This window comes from Felis catus, chromosome A2 (genome assembly GCF_018350175.1).
Source record: "Felis catus isolate Fca126 chromosome A2, F.catus_Fca126_mat1.0, whole genome shotgun sequence".
NCBI classification, from domain to species: Eukaryota; Metazoa; Chordata; class Mammalia; order Carnivora; family Felidae; genus Felis; species Felis catus.
The window spans coordinates 146563409-146576604 of NC_058369.1; the positions used below are offsets into that span (position 1 = coordinate 146563409).

The window sequence follows — 13196 nt, forward strand, 5'->3', positions numbered from 1 at the left end:
CTCAGGGATACAGGATGGACTCATGTGCATCGGGCCCAAAGTGTGGGTAGCAGATACACTTCGAAATGGCAGGGGAGCGTGCAAGAATCAAGGCTGCTAACGTCTCCCAAGGATCACCAAATCCATGTCTCAGCTGCTCCAAGGGGGCAGAAAGGATGGAGGTCTAGCATGTATCAGCGAGACTCCATTAGAGAAGGAAGGAGGACTCTCAAACCCAGTGGGGTGTCAAGGATCTAATCTGAGAAGGTGGTGTGGACGGCGAGAGGGCATGGAGGGAGAGAGCAGCGGTAGGGCAATAGGGGCTTCCGGGCTCTTGGTCGAGAACCTTGGATCACGTGGACAACAGAGGGGGCCAGGCGAGGGGAGGGAGAGCCAGAGGAGGGCCCTAAAACCCACATGTGGTGTTGTGAAGGGATCAGGACCAGGAGGGAAAGAGGGCAAAGGAGAGATCTGAACGATCTCACTACAGAGTGGGAGGGCAGTGGCAATGGGCAGGGGTGCATCAGGGGACCCGGTGGCGAAGGAATGGAAGCAGGGGCGGTGAGGGAAGGAGGACGAGCTCAAAGTGCAGGCCTGGTGGAAAGTCCGGTGGGCAAGGGCTTGATCGAAAAGGGAAGAGAGGAGGAAGGAAGGTGAGGTGGGGTGAGGCCAGGGGACAAGAAGGGAGCCTAAAGGGGGGGCGGTGGTCAGAGCCAGTGGAAGGACCGGACGAGCGCCAGCAGGTGCGGTCAGAGAGAACATGGCCTGTTGAGGGGATGGAAAGAGTGTGAGCTGTGACAGCAGGTCAGGGGAGGGAGCACATCCCCTGTGGAGAAGGGATGACCGGGTGCAAATACATGACAGGCATTAGGGAGCTTGGACACACACGGGCGCTGGCGAAGAGGCAGGGTGCTTACCTGGGCAGAGGGGGGACGAGGAAGAGACGGGTAGCGTGAGGCAAGCTCCTGGCAAAGAATGTCAAAATGGGGCCTTGTTGCAGCTGAACAAGTCATCCCCCCGAGACAGACAAGGTGAGAGGAGGCCCTGGGGAGGATGGGGAGTGGAGTGCGGCGGAAGGGAGACGGGCTGGACACGAGGAGTTGCGAGAAGGGGACGGTGGCAAGAACAGTCCTGACAGGAGGGACTTGCAGAGCCTGGGGCCACAGCGCTCCAGCAGAGGCACAGGAAGGAGGGGCAGAGAGGGTGGTAGTGGGTGTGGAGCCTTGGCTGCTGCCCCCGTGGCCGTGAATGTGGAAAGAGTAGAACGTTTTGGCCAGGCTCTGTACTATGGATCCAGATGGAACGGGTGGGAGATGGGGTTGGGTAGGGGTGGGGGGTGGTGTTCACTGGGTTGGACTAGAGAACAGGGTTGGGACTGACTGGGACACGGTGGGTGTGGGGACATGGGAAGACCTTCTTCTTTAACTGAATCTGAATTTGTAGGCTGATTTCAAGTCCAAAACGAGGGGCGGGGGTGATGACCACAGACTGAAGCGAGGCTGGGGAAGACCAGCGCGTCTACCCAGAGAGGACACAGGACAGGAGCTGCAGGGACAGTGGCAGGTCTGCTGGGCAGGAATCCCAGACGGACGTGAGGACCACAGTGAGGGGACGGTGTCACGGGTCTGAGATGAGGAGAGGTACCCTAGGGAAGGAGCCAGCGGCACCCACGGAGAAAAACCAGTATCGGCCCAAAGATCCGGTCACGTTGCCGGTAAGACCTCAAGGCTGAGGGCGGGAGGGTGTGAACAGAACGATGCTCTAGTGCAGACTGGGCTGGGGGCACAGCAGGTGTCGGGACCACATGCTCAAAGAATGCGGTGCTTCCAAGAGGATAGAGCCGGGTCGGTGTCGGTGTGGGGAACTCTTGGGAATGTGAGGAACGGTGTTAACTGTTCAAGGTGCCAATGGCAACCGAGAGAAGGAGAAGGTGACAGGCGGTGCCCGGGGAGTGAGGCCCGGGGAGTCTGCTGGGCTTCCACCGCAGTGGTTCTTCCCGAGGATGGGGGGGGTGGTTTTCACCCGAGGGGGGCTGTGGGCGCGGCCCCCAAGGCAGGCCTATCAAAACATCTGAGGGGGAGCAGTGCTCTGCTCCAACAAGCACAAAACCAAAAAAACACAAAAAGAAACCCCCAAACCACGGCCCGATGATGATGCTGATAGGCGGTCTTGGGGGTCACGCGTCCTCGGGTGAGAATCGCTGGGTGGAAGGGGCAGAGTGGAGGGCGGGCGGAGAGGTGAAGCTTGAGCAGATGAGCCCCTGAGCCGGGGGTGCATGGGGACATCAGAGTCAGGACTGTCAGACACGGGGGAAAGGATGTGGGACCAGGAAGACAGCGAGCAAATGGATGTAGCCGAGAAGGCACCTGGCCCATTGGGGGCTGGGTGCAGATTCACGTTCAGCGTGTAGGGAGTGGCGTGCCAAAGTGTTGTTCCCAAAGCTAGGGACGTTTCAGGACTCGGGCCGAGAGAGAGGAGAATGGCGATCAAAAGGAAGTTGTGTGAGCACAGAGCACGGGGCGGGCTGTCTACGCAGAAGGAAGGGGCAGGCGGGACAGGAGACCACAGGGCTGATCATCTGGGGGAGAGATGCTGCCAGGGAGGCGGGAGGACCCAGGGCTCCTGCAGGTGGAGGCCGAGTGCAGTGGTGTTGGGCCATGTGGGCAGGGGCGAGGGCGGGAGGGAGGGTGGAAGGGGAAATGCTGTAGTGAAAGGAAAGAGGAAGGAGAGTCAGAGGACCAGGCTCCCGGAGAGCGCTGTAGGAAGAGTGTGCAACGAAGGGGTCCGAGTGGAAACAGGAAAGGTTACGGGAGGGACGTGTGTGGGGCCCAGGCGGCCTGCAGAGTGTGGGTCCACAGGACGCGAGCAGGGGCTGGCAGGGGAGCATGTGGATTCAGTACCGTATGTCCGAAGCAGAGATGACAGAGGTGAGTTGAGCGGGGGGGGGGGGGGGGGGGGGGGGGGGGGGGGTGAGGGAGCGAGCAGGGAGCACACAGCAGAGAGGACGGCGGAAGCAGCTGGACGACTCAGAGGGTAGCTGAAGGGACGTCATGTGGCTCAGGTAGCGGGACGGTTCCGATGTCATGTGTGCGGTAGACAAGCAGAGCAGGAGAGGCAGGGGGGCGGGCCCTGGAGGCCCATCAGGCGATGGCCCATCAGTCCGCAGCGGATGGGAGAACATGGTGGAGGAGAGGTGGTCCGAGGGGCAAGAGTGAGAAGGGGCAGGTGAGGGCCTCGCGGGTAGGGCAGGAGAGGCTGGGGGGGGGGGGGGTGGTCAGGGAATGAATGTCCTGTGCCGAGAGGGATGGCAGAGGGCCCGGGGTAGGGAGCGGACGAGAGGCATCCAGGAACTGCCCCCCAAATGGGGACAAGGTCTTGAAGAACCAACCCCCCTGCCCCAGGAGGAAGAGCACAGTGTAGGTGAGGCCAGAAATCACACAGTGGTATGAGGAACGTGGAGAGGTGGACGGAGGCTAGAGCTTGAGGTGGGAGAGGTAGTGGCCTGTTTAATATATTAGAGGTAATCCTGTCAGTGGTGTCTTGTCTAGGTCCATAGAGAAGCCTAGAAAAGTAACAACCTCCAAAATGGCAGACCTGGAAAGCTAGGGTGCCTAGGGGTGAATTTGGATAGTAGGTGGATTGTCTATAGCCCCTGGTGATATAGATCGCAAGAGAAGGATTTGAGGGTAGTCACCTGACTAGCACGTGCTGGAGAAGTAGGATGCAGTGTTGATGGTGAACCAGAGGTCTCTTAGAGACAGGAGTGGGAGAATAGGCAGAGGAAAGGCCCAGAACGTTCAGTCTGGAAAGGGAGAGAGAGTAGAGACTGAGGCAACTATGAAAAGTTGGTCTGTGGGATGCGAGTCATGTCAGGGGAATCTATGAGAAAACAAAGGGAAAGGCAGTAGGGAAAAGGGGAGAGAATCTCATAAACATGCCAGGGGCTCAGGGGCAGAAGGGGAAGGAAAAGGGGAAGGCGGTGTGGACAGCTTCCAATCTGGGGACATCAACACGTCTCAAGACAAGATTGTCACGGTCGGTATAAGGCTAGGCAGTAGGAGTAGAGCAGAGCAGGGGGAACATGCCGTAGCCTGGGCATTTGGACCCAAGGGCTCCTGAGAGCACGCGGGGACAGGGGACGTTAACGACAAAGGTGAAACTGAGGAAATGGGGCAGTGCTGCACATTAAAACAGACCCTGAATAGAAACCACTGACGGGAAACCTCAGCGAGTTCAAGATGGATTCATGTGAATGGAGGCCAGTGTGTAGGTAGCCAGGTTAGAAACGGGGGGGAGGGGCCAACAAGAGCGAATGCAGAAATGGCATTTTTCAACAGTCACCAAATCCCTCTTTGTGCTATTTCAAGGAGTTGTAAAGGGTGGATCCTAACACGTAGCTGGAGATTCCCAACAGGGACGTTGTACTGGACAGGGGGACACCCCAAAATCTGAGAATGCCCTGGGTCTGTCGAAGATGAAGATGTCGGCGGCAGAGGGGCAGGGAGGGAGAGCAAGGGGTGGGCTGGTGAGGTCTGGGGACCCTTGTTTTAGGGGCTTGATGTGGTGGACAACAGAGGCAGCAGGGCTTACTGGATGGAGAACGAGAGGGGGGCTGGCATCTGCACGTGGCCAAGAGGGAAGGAGGGCAAAGGGGGATCTGGACCGTGTCAGTGGGGTGTGGAGGGCAAGCGTGATGGGCGGGGGTGCATCAGGGCACCCGGTGGCGAAGGAATGGAAGCAGGGGAGGTGAGGGAAGGAGGACGAGCTCAAAGTGCAGGCCTGGTGGAAAGTCCGGTGGGCAAGGGCTTGATCGAAAAGGGAAGAGAGGAGGAAGGAAGGTGAGGTGGGGTGAGGCTAAGGGACAAGAAGGGAGCCTAAAGGGGGGGCGGTGGTCAGAGCCAGTGGAAGGACCGGACGAGCGCCAGCAGGTGGGTTCAGAGAGAACATGGCCCGTTGAGGGGATGGAAAGTGTATGAACTGAGAGCAGGTCCCGGGAGGGAGCACCTCCCAATGGTGAAGGGATGACCCAATGCGACTACATGACAGGCTTTCGGGAGCTTTGAGAGGCGTGGGGCCTAGAGAAGAGGCGGGGTGCTCTCCGCGGGCTGAGGAAGGAAGGGGAAGGAATGTGAAAATGGGGCCTTGATGCAGTGTGACAGGAGGGTCACGTCTCAGGGACGGGCAAGGTGAAGGGGACCCCCAGGGGACAAAGGAGAGGGGAGCATGGACGGGAGGCAGGCTGGCCGCCAACAGGCTGGGCGGAGAAGAGGGAGGTGGCAGCGTCTGCACCCTGGCACTTGTCGACGTGCCTGCTGGAGGCGCGTCCAGGGCTCCGGGCCAGCCAGCGGGAGCAGTGGCGTGGGGAAGGAAGAGTAGCAAAGGGGTGGTGGCAGGGGCCGCCCCTACAGCCTTGAATGTTGTGGTCAGAGTAGAACTTTCCAGCCAGGCTCTTTACTACGGATCCGGTGGGGATGGGGTGGGAGGTGGGGACGGGGTGGGAGGTGGGGATGGGATGGGGGACTGGTTCGGGTGGGGTAGGGGTAGGGGTGGGGTCCAGGGTTGGGGTTGGGATGGGGTCTGGGTGGGGTGTGGGTCGTGTTTTACTGGGTCGGGTGGGGGGGGCAGGGTTGGGATCAGTGGGCACAGGGCGGGGGTGGGAGATACGAACTGTGCTCCAGGCACTGAGAAACACATTCTTTAACTGCGCTTATGGACTGATTGCACACACGATGCTGGGAGTGATGACCACAGGCTGTGCAGAGGGTCGGGAAGACCAGTGCATCCACCGTGAGGAGACACAGGAGAATAGCACAGGAAAGATGGAACCGATGTGGGCTTGGCAGGAATCAGAGGGACGTGAGGACCACAGGGCCAAGACTCTGCAGGGGGTGGTGTCACAGGTCAGACACGAGGGGAGGTAACGTACAGAAAGGAATGATGGCAGCTATTGAAAAGGACCAGGTCTGCACCCAACGTATTGTCACAACGCCTGAGAGTCATAAATGCTGGAGGCGGGGAAGGCATCGGGGAACGATGCTCTGATGTGGACTAGGGTTTCTAGCACATCCAGTGTCAAAAGGGTAAATAATGGAAGGAATGTGGTGGTTCCAAGAGGAGACTGCCTGGCCTAGACAGAGTGGGGGCAGTGCTGGGATCTGAGGAACAGTGTCACTTACAGCCCATGGAAGCGTACAGGCGGTGCCCGGGGAGCGCGGCCTGGGGAGTGAGCTGGGCTTCCACCGCAGTGGTTCTTCCCGAGGATGGGGGGGGTGGTTTTCACCCGAGGGGGGCTGTGGGCACGGCCCCAAGGCAGGCCTATCAAAACATCTGAGGGGGGAGCAGTGCTCTGCTCCAACAAACACAAAACCAAAAAAACAAAAAGAAACCCCCAAACCACGGCCCGATGATGATGCTGATAGGCGGTCTTGGGGGTCACGCGTCCTCGGGTGAGAATCGCTGGGTGGAAGGGGCAGAGTGGAGGGCGGGCGGAGAGGTGAAGCTTGAGCAGATGAGCCCCTGAGCCGGGGGTGCATGGGGACATCAGAGTCAGGACTGTCAGACACAGGGGAAGGGACGTGGGACCAGGTAGACAGCGAGCAGATGGATGTAGCCGAGTGGGCACCTGGCACATTGGGGGCTGGGTGCAGATTCACGGTCAGCGTGTAGGGAGTGGCGTGCCAAAGTGGTGTTCCCAAAGCTAGGGACGCTTCAGGACTCGGGCCGAGAGAGAGGAGAATGGCGATCGCAAGGAAGTTGTGTGAGCACCATGAGCACAGAGCACGGGGCGGGCTGTCCACGCAGAAGGAAGGGGCAGGCGGGACAGGAGACTACAGGGCTGATCATCTGGGGGAGAGATGCTGCCAGGGAGGGAGGGAGAAACGGAGTGCTAGACGGTAATACCTAGAGCCGTGACACCTAGGTCAGGACTGAGTGCTATGATGTGTGTGGCACTTCCGCGGCCAGGGCGGGGGAGGGCAGAGGACAAAGCGCTTGATGCAAGGCCAAAGGTCGGAAAATTAGAAAGAGGCTCCCTGAGAGCAGTGTCAGAAGGACGTAACTAACGGGTCCGAATGGAAACAGGAAAGGTCGCAGGAGGGACGTGTGTGGGGCCCAGGCGGCCAGCAGAGTGTGGGTCCACAGGACATGAGCAGGGGCTGGCGGGGGAGCGTGCGGGTTCAGTACCGTTATGTCTGAAGCAGAGATGACAGAGGTGAGTTGAGGGGGGGTGAGGGAGCGAGCAGGGAGCACACAGCAGAGAGGACGACGGAATCCAGCTGATGACCTACAGAGGGTAGCTAATGTCTCACGACCTAGGACATTTTCTTTCCTTGTATACAGTAGAGGCACAAAGTGGGAGAGACCTGCAGTCCGGGCCCAGGCGATGGAGGTCAGGTGAGAAGTCTTAGGGTGGGGGTGTCACCGGCAGTTAGCATGAGGAAGGGCAGGTATGGAGCCTTGTAATTAGGGCAGGAGAGGCTTATTGAGAGCTTCTGGTACCACACTGTACCAAGAGAGGGATGGGAAAGAGCCCAAAGGAGGGACTGGACGTGGAGAATCCAGGACCTTTGACCCCTAGACGAACTAGCCTGTGTCGAAGCCCGTGCGGGTGAAGGCACATGATCTGCATCAGGCCAGCCAGGAGCCTGGGCCGGGTGGGAGGAGGCCCAGGGAGGATGAGGGGGAGAGAGAGGGGCCTAGTGGGAATGTCGGAGAGAGCGTGGTCCCTGCAGGGCACGGTGAGACTTAAAACGTCAGCAGGAAGCGCAGAGAAACAAGGACCTTCTGCCAGTGGCGGCCGTGACGGGGCCGCATACTTACAGATGAACTGGGACAGCAGATGGATTCAGCAGTGCGAGCTGGGGATGAAGAAGCCAGCAATGGAGCGAACGTGAGGTCAGGCCCGAAAGGAGCTGGTAGATCGAGGAACAGACCGCTGCAGCCATCCCGGGACGCCAGGCAGTGGCAGAAGTGGAATGGGAAGCTGTAGACGTGGCGGGGCGCGTCTCAAAGACAAGAGCGGGAGCACAGGCCGAAGATGGGCCGAGGAAGGTTCGTTCCACACCCCGTGTGGGGAGGAGACCGTGGCATCCTGAGTGGCTCCGAGAAGGCAGTCTGTGAGAGCTCGGGGGTCAGGTGAGCAGACAGGAGGAGGAAGATACAGCAGACGTGGAAGAGGGGGAAAGAACTTCCAAAGCTGCGAGGGAGGCAGGGTCGGCAAAGGGAGCACCTTGGGAAAGGAGGAGGCACGCGAAGAGCTCCCGGTCTCACGGGGCAAGAGGTGTGGCGTGTGCGGTATGGAGGGCTGATCGTAGGAGCGGAGACACCACAGCCAGAGGGTTTAAAAGCGGGGCCCCTCAGCGGCCAGCAGGAAAAGGGGCCACAATGCATGCAGTGAAACAGAGGAAACACGGCGGTCTCGCACATTCAGAGGGGCTCTGCACAGAAACCACCAGCAGGTCACCTCAGGGACTCAGGATGGGTTCAGGTGGATGGAGTGCAGTGTGGGGGTAGCAGATGTGTGAGTAAAGATGGTGAAGGAGTTAAGTGTGAATCGAGGCGAAGGTGACATTTCACTATTACCGAATGCATGCTTCTGTTCCGGGGGGGGGGGGGCTGACAACGGTGGCGGTCTGGCATACAGAGCCTCCGCACAGGAAGCAGGGTGCGAGAGGATGCTCAAAACCAGTGAGTATCATAGGGTCTGGTCTGAGAAGACGGCGTGCACAGCAGCGGGCCCCAGAGAGAAAGGAGTGGGATGCCGAGGGCTTGGGGGGTGGTGCTCACGATGCTTGATCAGGTGGACAAAAGAAGGGGCCGCGCAGAACGCGAGGGAGAGCGATGGGTGAGTCTGAAGACCTGCACTTGGGTGCGGTGAGAGGAATGTGATCAAGAGGTAAAGAAGGCAGAGCAGGGGTCTGGAACTTGACAGTGGGGAGTGGGAGAGCATGGGTGGTAGGAAGGAGTGAAAGTGCAGGCCTGGGGTCAAGTCCTGTGGACAAGGACTTGACTGAAAGGGAAGACAGAAGGGGAAGGAAGGTGAGATGGGGTGAGGCTAGGGGAAAAGGGAACCTACAGGGAGGGGAGTGGGCAGAGCCAGTGGAAGGACCAGAGGAGCGACCGCGGATGGTTTCAGAAAGAGCGTGGCCTGTTGAGGGGATGGGAAGGGAGTGAGCTGCGAGAGAGGGTCATAGGAGGGAGCACATCCCCCATGATGAAGGGATGACCTCATGCAATTAAATGACAGGCATTGAGGTGAGTTGCATGGGCCCTAAAGAAGAGGCAGGCCGCTTTCCGTGGGCCAAGGAGAGAAAAAGAAGCAATGTGGCCTATAAGGAAAGGTCGTAGGAAGTAATGTCCAAATGGGGCCTTCCTTGCTGCAGTGTGACAGGAGGGTCACCTCCCAGACAGAGACCAGGTGAAAGGCACTTAGGACACGAGGGATGGGAGCGCAACGGCAAGGAGACAGGGTGGACGCTAACACGGGGAGCAAGGAGAAGGGGGAGGTGACAGAGTATGCATTCTGGTAGTCTCAGAGGTGCCTAACAGACAGAAGCTCCGGGCGTGCTGCTAGCCGGTGAGATCAGAGGCACTGGGAGGGGAGAGGGAAAAGGGGTGGTGGCAGGGGCCGCCCCTACAGCCTTGAATGTCGTGGTAAGAGTAGAACTTTCCGGCCAGGCTCTTTACTACGGATCCGGTGGGGATGGGGTGGGAGGCGGGGAATGGGGTGGGAGTGGGGGAGATGGGAGTAGGGGTTGGGTATGGGTCAGATTTAACCGGGTGGGTTGGGTTTTACTGGGTGGGTCGGGTTTTACTGGGTCTGGAGGGCAGGGTTGGGATTGTTGGGCTCGGGGTCGGGGTGGGGGGTTTGGGGTTTGTGGGGGGTGGGGACATGAGCCAAGCTCTAGGCACTGAGAAAACCATCTTCAACTGAGCTTGTGGACTGATTACACATTAAGTGTTGAGGGTGACGACCACAGGCTGAGAAGGTGAGAGAGACCACTGACTTCACCTGGAGAGGACAGGGAAGAGCGGCACAGGAAAGGTAGAAGGGAAGGGTATGGTTGGCAGGTAAATCGGAGGGCCCTGAGGACCACAGGGGCAAGGCTTTACAGGATGAGACTGTCACGGGTGTGAAATGAGCAGGAGTAATATAGGTCAGGGGACAGTGGCAAGTGCTAAGAGACACCAGACTGGACCAGAGACATTTTCACAATGCTGGAGAGTCATAAAAAATGGAGGGACAGGAGGAGTGTGGCAGGAGGTGTGAAAAGAACAATGCCGTGATGCATACTGGATTTGTGGCATGTCGTGTGCCAAAGAGTAAACATGGTGGTTTCAAGAGGAGAGTGCCAGTCCAATCACACAGCGGGGTGGTGTTGAGATCTGATGAAGTTTCCATGGCAAACAATGGAAGCCTATAGGTGCACAAGAAGAAACTGCAGCTAGGAAGTCAGGGCTTCCATAGCAGTGGTTCTTCCCGAGGATTGGGGGGGGTGGTTTTCACCCGAGGGGGGCTGTGGGCACGGCCCCCAAGGCAGGCCTATCAAAACATCTGAGGGGGAGCAGTGCTCTGCTCCAACAAAAACAAAACCAAAAAAAAAAAAAAACCCAAACAAACCACAAAAAACCACAAAATCATGCCCCGATGATGATGATGCTGATAGGCGGTCTTAGGGGTCATGCATCCTCGGGTGAGAACCACTGGGTGGAAGGGGCAGAGTAGAGGGCAGGCAGAGAGGTGAAGCTTGAGCCAGATGAGCCCCTGAGCCGGGGGTAGATGGACGCATCAGAGTCAGGACCGTCAGACATGGGGGAAAAGGACCTGGGACCAGGCGGACAACAAGCAAATGGATGTAACCAGGAAGGCACCTGGAAAGAAGGGGGAGGTGTTGGGATTTGCTCTCAGCGGGTAAGGAGTGGAATGCCGGTGAGTGGCCCTGGAGCTGAGGACACTGGAGGAATAAAGCTGATGGAGATGGGACTGCTGAATGAAAGGAAGCTGGGTTATATAGCGTGAGCAGAGAGCAACGTACGGACTGTCCGCGCAGAAGGAAGGGGCAGGCGGGACAGGAGACCACAGGGCTGATCATCTGGGGGAGAGATGCTGCCAGGGAGGCGGGAGGACCCAGGGCTCCTGCAGGTGGAGGCCGAGTGCAGTGGTGTCGGGCCATGTGGGCAGGGGCGAGGGCGGGAGGGAGGGTGGAAGGGAAAATGCTGTAGTGAAAGGAAAGAGGAAGGAGAGTCAGAGGAACAGCCTCCTGGAGAGCGCTGTAGGAAGAGTGTGCAACGAAGGGGTCCGAATGGCAGCAGGAAAGGTCGCAGGAGGGACGTGTGTGGGGCCCAGGCGGCCAGCAGAGTGTGGGTCCACAGGACGCGAGCAGGGGCTGGCGGGGGAGCATGCGGGTTCAGTACCGTTATGTCTGAAGCAAAGACGACGGAGGTGGGCTGGGCTGAGCGAGGGGTGAGGGAGCGAGCAGGGAGCACACAGCAGGAGGGGACGGCGGAAGCAGCTGGACGACTCACAGAGGGTAGCTGAAGGGACGTCACGTGGCTCAGGTAAGACGACAGTTCCTTTGCCATGTGAGCGACAAGCAGAGCCGGAGAGGCAATGAAATGGGGGCCTGAAGGTAGGTCAGGTGGGCGATCTGCAGGTGGGAGAATATGGTCAAGGAGAGGTGGTCTCAGGGGCAAGTATAGTAAGAAAGGGCAGGTGAACGCACCCTGCAGCTAGGGCACATGAGGCTTGTTCAAAGGATATTGGTATGTACTTTATCAAGGAAGGAATGTCAGGATGCCCAAAGGAGGGAGTATGGGGAATCTAGAATTTTGCCTCCAGTGATGGACCGAGGGCACGAGGAAGCCCATGCTAAAGAAAGAACACCGAGTGGGTCAGGCAAGCAAGGAACTCCACAGAGGTAGGAAGGGGCCAGAGGTGGATGCGATGGTGGAGGTGATGGCCCATTTAAAACCTTGCATACGGCCAGGTCAGTGAAGGGCTTGGGAGGCAATGAAAGGTCAGAGAGAAGCCCAGATAAGCATCCAGGGTCTTCAACACGGTTCCTGAAAAGGTTGGATGCTTAGGAGTGAATGTGACATCAGACGGATTGAGTACGGCATGTCAAAGGATGAGAAAGCTGACTACAGAACGAACAGGAGGCGGGTCAAGAAAGGAGCAGATGTCAAGGAGACCACCACTTCCTCTTCTGCACGAGTGGCGTGTGGCAGGGGAAGTCGGGCAGGATGTTGAGATGATCGAGAGAGTCTCTTGAAGACAAGAGTAGGAGAAAAGGCAGAGCGGGCCACGCAAGGTCAGTATCAACCCAGCGCTGATGTAGACAGCAGCCGTGGGCGTCCATGAGAAAGCAGTTTGGGGGATGTGAGCTGGCTCAGAGGAGTCGCTGGGAAGCGAAAGGAACAGGTGGCACAGCAGAGGAGAGAACCTTGCGAACGTACAAGGCACTCAGGGTTGGTTGAGGGGGCACCACGGAAGAGGGGAAGGTGGCCTAAAGAGTTCCCCATCTGGGGACATCGCAGCCCTTGGGGTAAGAAGGTTGGCATGTGCCATATTGAGGCTGGATGGTAGGAGCAGGGCTGAGCCGAGCCGGGCCACCATAGGCTGGGTGTCTGAAGCCCTCAGCAAAAGTTGGGTAAAGGGCCACAATGACTGGAGTGAAATAGGAAACGGGGCACTGTGGCACATTAAGGTGGACCCCACAAAGAAATCATGGCAGGTAACCTCAGGGACACTGGAATGGACTCGTGTGGATGGAGCATTTTGTGAGTAGCAAATGCGCTTACAAATGGCAGGGTAAGTGGGTGGGAACCGAGGCAGAGAGGACATTTCGCACCAATTTCTGAATCCTGCCAAGCCGGTGGGGGTGGGAAAGGTGGAGGTCTAGCATAAGGCGCAGAGGCTCCACAAGGGAAGCAGGGAAGGACAGGGGGCTCTGAAACCCAGTGGTGTACTCTAAGAAGATAGTGCGGCAGTAAGGTACACAGAGGGAGACAGCAGGGGGCGGGAAAGCAGGGGCCTGAGGAGCTTTTGTTCAGGAGGCCTAATTCCACGGACAACAGAGAGGCCAGGCAGAGTGGGATGGAGAGTGAGAGGAGCCTTAAACCCTGCCTGCAGGTGTTATGAGACACGTGGCCAAGACTGAAGGCAAAGCGGGGTCCGGCCCACGGGAAAGGAGAGTGGGAGGGCAAGCGCGAAGGGCAGG

At 58.4% G+C, this 13196-nt stretch overlaps 1 protein-coding gene and 1 long non-coding RNA gene across 3 annotated transcripts in view; one reads left to right on the forward strand and one right to left on the reverse strand.

Moving 5' to 3' along the window:
* Positions 1–13196, reverse strand: part of COPG2 (COPI coat complex subunit gamma 2) — a 117817-nt gene that overhangs the window by 16416 nt on the left and 88205 nt on the right. The window lies entirely within an intron of this gene.
* LOC123384031 lies at positions 1312–8822 on the forward strand. The gene is made up of 2 exons (XR_006594573.1): positions 1312–2782; positions 7065–8822. It is a non-coding gene; the product is annotated as an uncharacterized LOC123384031 (long non-coding RNA).